This window comes from Vombatus ursinus, unplaced genomic scaffold (assembly GCF_900497805.2).
Source record: "Vombatus ursinus unplaced genomic scaffold, bare-nosed wombat genome assembly UNPS02014798.1, whole genome shotgun sequence".
Classification (NCBI taxonomy): domain Eukaryota; kingdom Metazoa; phylum Chordata; class Mammalia; order Diprotodontia; family Vombatidae; genus Vombatus; species Vombatus ursinus.
The window spans coordinates 79,985,430-79,996,790 of NW_020954576.1; positions in this window are offsets into that span (position 1 = coordinate 79,985,430).

Genomic DNA, 11,361 nt, shown 5'->3' on the forward strand with positions numbered 1-11,361 from the left:
ATTAGCCAATCTCATAGGTGTGAGGTGTGGTACCTCAGAATTGTTTTAATTTGCATTTTTCTAATCAACAGTGATTTAGAGCATTTTTTCAAATGACTATAGATAACTTTGATTTCTTCATCTGAAAACTTCATCTGTTCATATCCTTATCAATTGAGGAGTGACTTGTATTTTTGTAAATTTGACTTCAGTCCTCTATATATTTGAGAAATGAGTCCTTTATGAGAGATACTTGTTGCAAAAAAAATTTTTTTCCCCTAGTTTTCTGCTTTTCTTTTAGTTTCATTGGTTTGTGCAAAAACTTTTTAATTTTATATAATCAAAATTACCTCTCTTACATTTTGTAATGATCTCTATTTTCTTTGGTCCTAAATTCTTCCACTATCCATAAATCTGACAGATAAGCCATTCCGTGTTCTCTTAATTTACTTATGGTATTACCCTTTATGTGTAAGTCATGTACCCATTTTGACCTTATCTTGGTATACAATATGAGATGTTGGTCTATGCCTAGTTTCTGCCACACTGTTTTCCACTGTTCCCAGAAGTTTTTGTCGAATGAGTTTATGTTCTAACAGCTTGGATCTTTGGGTTTATCATATACTGGATTACTCTGGTCGTTTACTGTAATGTAATTTGTACCTGATTTATTCTACTGATCCACCACTCTATTTCTTAGCCAGTATCAGATTGTTTTGATAATTACTGCTTTATAATACAGTTTGAGATCTGGTATGGATAAACAACCTTTGTTCACATTTTTTTTTTCATAGATTCCCTTGATATCCTTGAGCTTTTGTTCTTCCAGATGAATTTTGTTATCTTTTCTGCATCTCTAAAATAATTTAGTAGTTTGATTGGTGTGGCACTGAACAAGTAAGTTAAGTAGAATTGTCATTTTTATTATATTAGCTCGGCCTACCCATGAGCAATTAATATTTTTCCTGTTAATCAGATCTGACTTTGTGTGAAAAGTATTTTATAGTTGTGTTCATATAGTTCTTGGGTTTGTCTTGGTAGGTAGATTCCCAAGTATTTTATATTGTCTATAGTTATTTTAAATGGACTATGTTGGTAATATGTAGAAATGCTGATGATTTATGTAGGTTTATTTTGTATCCTTCAACTTTGCTAAAGTTAATAGTTTCAAGTAGTTTTTTAGTTGATTGTCTAGGATTTTCTAAGTATTACATCATATCATCTGCAAAGAGTGATAGTTTTGTTTCCTCACTGCCTACTCTAATTCCTTTAATTTTTTTCTTCTCTTACTGCTATAGCTAACATTTCCAGTACAATATTAAATAATAGAGGTGATAATGGGCATCCTTCCTTCACCCCTGATTGTATTGAGAAGGCGTCTAGCTTATCCCTGTTACAGATAATGTTTACTGGTGATTTTAGATAAATATTACTTATCATTTTAAGGTAGAGGGTAATCTTAAGACCCATGGAAGATAGAAGTTAAAGGGAAGCATATCTTGGTTTAGCCTAAAGAAGAGTTTTCTAAAGTAGTTTGTCAACTACTTTGCCCAGGAATGAGTTCTCCATCATTAGAAGTATTGAATGATTTCTCTGTCAAGTATGTTGTAAAGGAGATTCCTACTTCTTACTGGAACATTAAACTAGATTATTTCTGAGGGCCTTTCTAACTTTAAACAGGGAAAATTTTGTTGTATGTGGGGGAACAGACTTAAATGTTAGAGAAAAGGAAGATGATCCTTATCAGAAATGTTCCTTGTTAATTTTCACCATGGTCTTGCCTTTTCATTAAAAACAAAAGAAAAAAACCTGCCCAATTCCCTGGAGAACAGGAAGGTGCTCAGTAAGTGAATGCTGATTCAGATTTACAAAAGTAATTTGTGTTTTTATTTGTGACTAACAGAAATCAGGAGAAATTAATAAAATATCATTTACAATAGTAACAATGCTTTGAATATCTGGGTATGCATTTCAGTTTAACATACTCCAAATGCCTTCCATAAGTGTGCAAAGGCAGTTGCCAAGATACACAATGAACCTATGTAAAGAAAATTATAAAGTGATTTTTATGCAAATGAACTAATTAAGCAAAAGGGATGTTTTATGCATCATGGCTTGGTTGAGGCCCTAAAATTAATTTGGGAAGTGTCAAAATTTTTACCAATAGCTTCAGTACAATACCAGTCAAAATGCTGACAGGTTATTTAATAAAATTAGATAAAGTTATAACAAAATTTATAAGGAAAAACATATCAAAAGGAGCTATGGAAAAGTGATAAAAAGAAGACTTATGCCCTGCCTTCTCCACCCAAAAAAGTTATAGATTGAAGATTCCATCAGTTCATACCATTTATAACCTGTTAGATAAATTTTAGTTGCTTGCAGCTTAGTTAGATTAAATAAGCCACAGTGCCTCTCAGTTATCAAAGAATTGTTTATCAAGCTATCCGGTGCTACGTTACAGAAGACAGGAAAGTAGATCAGTGGGAGAGAGGCAGCATGGCATAGTGAATAGAGAGGTAGCCTTACATGCCACCTCTGAGGAGTGTATACTGGCCATGTGACCCTAAGCAATCACAACCTCCCACCTCTCAGCAGCTTTCTAAGACTATAACTACAGGGAATGTGGCAACCTAAATTGATAGGGAGAGTTTCCTACCGTAAGAATTCCGTATCCCTAGATAAGTGGGATGGATTTAGGGAATCGATTAAATTAAAACCAAAATTTTATCTGAAAAACCTAAGATTGGGGAAAGAAATTCAGTAAAATTTATTAGGAAAATATCTATAGCAAAAAAAATGAATTAAAATCTGCATTGTGCACTGTAATAAATTTCAGTTTGATCAGTGATCAAATATAACTTTTTACCCAGAAAAGTGGCAAACAGTTGACAACAATAAGATTGTGTATTAACTGGGTTGTAGGAAATAGGGGCATTGCTGCCTTGAGGAGCTGTGGAGTGGTGCAGTTTTCTGAAAGATAATCTTGACCATAGACCCAACAGGTTACAAAATTGATTCTACTAGTTGGCCTGGTGATTCCACTGCTAAGAACTATTACCTCTCTATGGAAAAAAGGCATTCATAGCAGTTTTTGTTTTTTCAAAAACATTTCAAGTCTTGGGGAAAATGGTTGAAGTGAATTAATTGAATGTATTATTGATCCATAAAACATGACAAATGTGGAAAAAATGTAAAGTATTATAAAGGATCAGAACAATAGACCCTGATTATCACTACATATATTTTAAAGGCAGAAAATCTGATATATATATATATATATGGACAGAGGAGGACATAATAAGATATTTTGCCAGAGTGATGTAGGGAGAAGGATGTTGAATTTAGAGTCTGAAGACCTGGGTTTGAATTTCAGTAGGAACCTGTGTGACCATGGCCAAGGTACTTAACCTCTCTGGGCCTCAGTTTCCTCATCAGTGAACTGAGGGGCTTAGGCTACATGACCACTGAGGTCCCTTCTAGCCCTGCTTTCATATATTCAAGGTGTTCCAGAAGTCTTGGTGTCATTTTAAGCTTTAATAGCTTACACATGCACTCTTAAGTTTTAATACCTTAAAAATCCACTAAGACTTTTGGAACACCCCATGTAATGAGGCAGGTGTATTACAGAGTCACACACCTCTTACACACACAAGTAGTAGAAGACTGAGGGGGTGCTAGGAGCAGCGGCCACCTGAAGGCTTATCAGTGACGCTATTGGCTGCAATTCTTAAAGAATGCTGAGTTCTTGATGTAGGCACTTTCTCCATGGATGTGGATTGCAACTCCCTAGTAGTAGATAGTTTTCACCTCATTGATCAGATCAGCAAACACGTACTTACTGGGCACCTGCCATGTGCTAGGTATGGGATACAGAGCTCAGAACAACAATCCCTGTCTTCTCTGAGCTTACAGGTTCACAAGCACTTACAAAAAGTAAACTGAAGAGGAAGAGAGCATTAACGAATTGGGTGGGGAGGCAGGGCTTCACTTCAGTGGTGACACCTGAGCTAAGCCTGGAAGAAAATATGCAGGGTGAGTGAATTCCAGACACGGGCCAGCGTGGCTCCTACTCCACAGTTAATGTCCTGCTGGGGTTGTCTTTTCCATTTGTATCTGATCCAGTGCTTAGGACGGTTGTTTTCCATAAAGTGAGCACTTAATAACGGTTTTTCATTAGTTCATTCACAAGGAGGCATTAGAGGATTTTCATGGAATTTGAATATTTTTTTAAAATAAATTTTTATTGATCTTTTTTTTTTTTAACATCATCAAAATTTCTCCTGGCATCCCTCTTCTATTACCCTTCCAGAGGTAGATTTTTAAAGGAAAAAAAATTTTAATCAGCAAAATCAATCAATACATTAAAGTCTAAAAATATCTGCTGAGTACACAGATGTGACCCTGCTACCTTCTGCAAGGGACGAGGGTGCGGCTTCTCGTCTCTTCTTTGGAGCCAGACTTATTCTTTGTAATTTTGTAACATTTACTTTTGATGTAATCCTTTCCATTGACATTGTCATAGTCATTGTGTATGTTTCCTTGACTTGCCTTCACTCTGCATCAGATCCTGTAAATCCTTTCATGCTTCTCCATATTCATCATATTCGTTATTTCTTACCACACAGGAATTCCATTACATTCATATGCCACCGTTTCTTTTGCAGTTCCCCAGTCAATGGGCATCTCCTTTGTTTCCACTTCTTTGCTATCACAAAGGGTTCTGTTATACATATATCTTGGTGTGCATAGGGACTTTTTAAAAAAAATTATCAATAACCTCCTTGGGGTATAAGTTTAGCTGTGGAATCTTTAATAGTCAGCTGGGTGGTATAGGACAGAACATTTGGCCAAAGTCTGGAAGACCTGAGTTCAAATCCAACCACACAGCTGGTAAGTGACCCTGGGCAAATCACTCAACCTTTATCTGTCTCAGATTTCTCACCTATAAAATGGAGATAACAGCATCTACCTCACCAGGGGTGTTTGTTTTTTTGGTGTTTTTGGTTTTTTTAGCCAAAGACAAGGTTTATTAAAGATCTGCCATATTAGCCAGACTCTTAAGGAATCCGAGCACCTGCGAGCTTTTGGCAAGAGTGTAAAAATCAGAGCAGTGTCTGGATTATAAGAATCTGAACATCTTGACTGAGCACAAGGTGGACCTTATATACAGAAAGACTATGGGAGGGATCTAGGAGTGGCCAAGTAGTCTATGAGGTAATAGAAGTCCAGAGACCTAGATCACAGTGGTCAAGGGAGAATGGAGCCTAGATAGGATTAAGGCTGGGAAGTGGACTGGGGCAATAGGGAGGTAGACAATGGAGGGCTAGGCTAGGTTAAGGGTAACAGAATTGGGAGATTGTGTGTAGCCACAAAGAAAGGCTGGTTGATGGGATTATAGCTTTGGTGGCCCCCCCCCCCCCCCAGAGATTTGGCCAAGTGGGAAAGTCCAGGTTTTTCCTTTTTGGGGCCTAGATCCCATCCTCATCATTCCCCCCTCAAATGGGATCTAAATTCTTTTGGGGTAAGGGGCGAAGGTCTTTGGCCTCTGAAACTGCTTCCTGCCTCAAGGGGGTCCCAAAAAGGAGGTTTGACAAGAACCAAGCATCCAGGGAACGATGGGACATTGGCTGGTACCTGCTGTTTGCTACCAACTGTAGGTGAATGGCCTGTGGTCTGGAAGACACAAATCTGACGGAAAAGACTTGCAGGGCCCAGATATAAAGCAGGGACTAGATTTAGGGCCCAAATGAGAGGATAAAACATACTTAGCTCTGTTTGGATTCAGATAATTCAGTTTTCCAACCATGCAGTATCAAATCCATGTCATAGCCAGACTCAGGAATAGCCAGTGGGGGGGGAGCATTACCTTTCAAAGGAACATAATGAGGAAACTGAGCCAGGAAGATCGCGTCTTAGACTGAGGCTAAAATTGTCCTCTCAGGTTTTCTCAATGCTGACTTCCCACTACTTTCACATTCTCTCTGAGTAGCTTGTGGCATGTCTCAGATGGTGGATTATTGATTTATGGATGGATTATTATGATCCATTAGACAAAATAAAATCATGAACTTTCTTTTAACCTCAAATGGCAAGTTTCACTAATCACAGCTTAGGAAAAACTTTTCCAGGATTTACGTCTCAAATTTAAATTTGTCCTGGTGTAAAAAGCCAATCATTAGAGATTATTTCTATATACTTGCAAATTCTCAGCAAGTCAAAACCCAAACAAGCTTTTTGTCAAATTTACACATTAAAACAATAACCAATAATAGCCAAATTATTTCAGCAGTAACCAAATCGCGAAAAGTTGTGTGACAAACTGATACAAAAAGTTCACCAATTTGAAACATGAAACAAATTCATTCCCAATCAGGTGACTTCAGTTCTGTTAAATGCATTTCCAAATTACTTTACACAGAGAATCAACATATCATTAATAATTAAAACTACAACTTTAAAAGAGCATGCAAGTTGTTCTTTATTTAAAGAGCATTTTGCAATTAAATCTATATAAGTATTTTGTGTACTTTAGTGATTGATCCCCAGATACTTTATACATTTTGTAGTTACATTGAATGGGATTTCCCATTCTATTATTGCTTCTTGGATTTTATTATATAGAAATGCTGTTAATTTTTGTGGGATTTTTTTGTAGCTGCTACTTTGTTGAAGTTGTTAATTGTCTCAATTAGTGTCTTTGTTCACTCAGAATTTTCTGACTAAACCGTCATGTCAGCAAATGGGAGTGATTTTATCTCTTCTTTGCCTATCTTTATACTTTTTATGTCTTATTGCTAGGGCTAGCATTTCTAGAACCATATCAAATAATAGCAGAGTGGGCATCTTTGCTTTATAGCTACATTTATTTGGAAAGCTTTTAGTGTAGCCCCATTGCATATGATGCTTTTGGTTTCAGATATTTTTTATGTTATTAAAAAAAGGTCTCTCTGTACCCACACTTTGTAGGGCTTTTAACATAAATGTGATTTGGAATGCTTTTGTTTTTTATAATACAAGAATTGTGCTGATTGTTTTCCTATAGGCATATATCCAACTTGGTCATAATCAATGATTTCTTTGACAAATTGCTGTAGTCTATTTGACAGGATTTTTGAGTTATTCTTTAATGATATAAGTCTGTAGTGCTTTGATTTGTCCTTCCATGGTTTAGCAGTTAATACTATATTTGCCTTATAAAAGGAGTCTAATAGAGTGCTTTCTTAGTTCTTGAGAATGATTTGTGTAGTATTGGTACTAATTGTTCTTTAAAAGTTTAGTAATGTGTCACAGTGGATAAAGCACCAGCCCTGGATTCAAGAGGACCTGAATTCAAATCCGGGCACAGACACAAAACACTTACTAGCTGTGTGACCCTGGGCAAGTCACTTAACCCCATTACCTAGCCAAAAAAAAAAAAAAGTTTGGTAAAATTCTATGAAACCAATAGGATCAGGAGTTTTTTTCTTTGGTAGTAGAAGTTGAGTTTTCCAAGGAATAATGCCACACATTTATATAGTGCTTTATAATATACAATGCAACTTGTTTATAACACCAAATATGTTGGGGGTCAATAATTTGGAAATCTTCTGAGCACTGGCCACAAGAGTACCATAAAATGAGGACACAGTTTTGCCAATAAAAGCATTTAATAGGCTATAGGAAAAAGTATTAGCTCAATAATTGAACATTTATCCACAAAAGTATGAACATTCTAAGTGAAAGCCTATCAGGCATATGGAGATTCCTAGCTCAGTACAAACATGTAGATCTATTAAAAATGATTCCTATGTAATGGAAATAGAACCCTTAAGCCTAATTCTAAGAATATGACAGACCTATTTCTGGAAAAATATGACAGATTAATAATCAATACCTGTCCCGGTCACAATGGGGCCTTTCTACACATGTATGACCACATGGTCTCCGAACTCTTTGTTGAGAGAGAGGAAAAGAGAAAGCAAAGGAAAAGCTCGCCAGTTGATGCTCAGCCCACCAGAAGAGTAGCCACCTACTTCTGCCCACAGAGATTGTCATCAGCTACTGTTCTCCCTACTGCTTCATCCTCCAGGAGAAAACTGAGAGAGAGTGAGAGAGAGAGAGAGAGAGAGGGAGGGAGGGGGAGGAAGAGGGAGAGGGAGAGGGAGAAAGAGAGAGCGCGTTCTACTCCCCTGGCCAATAAAGAGAGAAGAGTAAGGAAAAGAGCACTAGAGTGAGGCCAAGTTTCTCTTCCTCTGCTCAGTGCAAGGAAGAAGGAAAGAGTGAGACCACATGGCAATCAATTGCTAAAGGGAAGGAAAAAGGAACAGAGTCAAGAGAATCTCCAGAAGACCTGGATCTTGAAGCCCCATCCATGACTGCTTGTTGAGTCTGATCACATGCTCCCAATCATGTTCCTTCTTCCAAGGATCCAAAGATGTTCCCCAGTTCCTTTACTGAGGATGAACTGTTATTTTATGCCAAACTGTGCCAGTCCCAAAAGTTCATGGAGTTGGTTTCTCTTTTTCCAAGGCAGAAGTCAATTTTGAATCAAGAACTTACCCAATTCACAGTAGAAAACTGTCCCCTACTGCCTGGAGCCCACAATACTTAATTCTATGGATGCTTCCTTGCTCCACTTCTAAACAACTTGAGCATGTCACTTGTAAATTATGATATTGTTAAGGATGGCTGGGCTGAGCTGAGGAAGTCTCTTATATTAACCGGTTGGTGGGTTGATGATTTCCATTATCATGCACACTGCATTTGACTAAGAAGGCAAGCTCCTAGTCTCTTAAGAGACAGGCTGGAATAAGTCCTTCCCTCTTCCCAGTGGCATGTCAACGATAGTAGTCATGTCCACCACATCAAAAAATATGTGTATGGATTTTTCTGGTTATACATGCATTAATGACCAGTTCTTCTGAATATAAGGACAGGAATTTCCTACTAGTAGGAAGATATAGGTACTTTTTATTAACACACAATCACAGTCATACTGAGTTTTACACGTGAAACATGACAACCAAATACAAATCAAAAACATTTCACAACCTTGAATTTTATGATTACATTTATTATTCCAGTCTGTGCTTATTAAAGCTCTCAATATTAACAGTGTGTTCTTAACGTTTTGCCCTAAGTGGTACACTGCAAAGTTCCCAATTCTAAAATAGTTTCTTTATACATAGGGAACATATCTTGTCTCTTCCCTACCAGTTGCAGTCTTGAAAATCTCTTGGTACTGATGCTCCCAGTAGAGAGTTTACCTACAAAGCTGGACTTCCCAGGCTCTCAGTCCAATGTGGAAGGGAATTCTTATCCCTGGTTTTCACAAAATTTAAAGGAACTTAATACTATGATCCAAACCTAATTTAAACAGCAGCTAACTCAAAAGGGTAACATAAGTAAATCCCTAGAAATACAATAACATAGTTTCCTATATAATTAATTCCCTTAATATTGTAACATCCTAATAAAAAAAACAGTGTTCCTGAAACTCAACATATCTCCAAACCCCGTGCATAGTCTATCTTTGGCTTAGAACCCAAGGCCAATGTATCTTCATTCATCAAAGATTAGACTCTTCCAAGACTGTAACAGGTAAAACCTATAGATTTTCCATTGCCTGTTTCAGTTAAAGCCAGTTAATCAAAACCCATAGAATGATTCCACTTAAATAAGCCAACTATAGCACTCAGATCCTCAGAGAGGATATTACCCTAGTGTTAACATAAGTATCACAATCTGTTAGATTCCTTCCCCAAGAGTAGCACACAGCCTTATAATATTTTCCAAAATATATTAAGAAAAAGTTTTTAAAAGCACAAACATAAATTTATAAACAATTCATATATAAAACAAAAGTCTTCTGTTACGAATTAAATAATATTAGTTCAGTTGAATACAGTTCCAAATTAACTCTAGGCACAAAAACTACATCATGCAAGTTTCTCCCACTTTTGAGGTTCCATGTTGATTGTATTAAAAAACCACTACAGAATACATTTATCAATATTTATGTAACAGGCAAGATACAAAGGTTGGGCACTGTTGTCTATCAATTGTATCCACAATAAAGATGATCAGCCATTCCATAGATAATAATATGGACAAGATGCATTCTCAAATCATATATATTAAATATGATTTTGTTTGCATTAAATCCAATTTAAATCTGAATCCAAACTACCCTATATTTAACTATTCCATATCTATTTGTATTTATTCTGTAGTTATATACTTGTTTCCCATTATAATGTAAGCTCCTTACAGTCCTCCTATACATCCTTTATACATCCTTATGTAAAAGGTTTAGGGGTTTTTTTGAGGGATTTTTTATTTGCCCCCCAATTTATTTATTTATTTTTAGTTTTCAACATTCACTTCCTCAAGATTCTGAGTTCCAAATTTTCTCCTCATCCCTCCCTTCCTCCCACCCCATGATGACCGGCATTCTGATTCCCTCTTCACCCAATCTGTTCTCCCTTTTATTCTCTACCCCCCTTATCCCCATCCACTTCTGTTTTCCTGTAGGGGAAGATAGATTTCTATATGGGGTTGGGTTTTTTTTTTTTTGCATCCTCAGCACCTACCACAGTGCCCAGCACTTAGCATGCTCTTAATATATGTGTTAATTAAAATATCAAATTATTCACTTGTCAAGAGATAGGATCAAATTGCTTAGACAAAAATATTATATGTGTATGAAAATATACACATGTGTATATGTTTATATATTTGGTGAATGGTCAAAATCTATAGTAGAGAGTTGCCATTAAATGGTCACACAGCTAGTATATATCAGACAGGACTTAAGTTTTTCTGACTCCAAGGCCATCCCTCTTTCTACTATGCCATGTTGCCGTCTTGCTTCACATCCAGTATTTAGAGTGTTCCAAAATTCAGGCTACTTTTCCCAAGTCCACACCAGGATTCTAGCATCTGTGAAATTCAGCTTGAAAACTATTGACATTTCCCCAATTTCCTGTTGAACAGAGACAGTCTCCTTTCCTAAGACAGTGTTTCCATTGCTACAAACTGCCCTGTGCCTATTTTCATTGGTTTAATGGTCTTTCTCTTTCCCTCCAGTCTTTTCTAGATTCCACTGTCCTTGCAACTCTTACCTTCTAGGTGAACCTCATGAGCCCTTACCATTGATGGGAATTGCTTTCTCCTTGTGGTCCAGGCATCTCACATTTAAAACAAGCATTTCTCCCAGCAAAGTTCATGGTTCTGTACTGATGACTTGGCCCCAGTTTCTTTGGCATCTTCCCCAATCTCCAACCCCAGCAATTTTTCCTCCTCCTGAGATCCAGTTTATCTCTTTTCCTGAAGCTAGAAGAACTGTATGTGGATTCTCTATTTTCTCCCTTTCTGTGGATTTTTCTCCCTTTCTAGCTT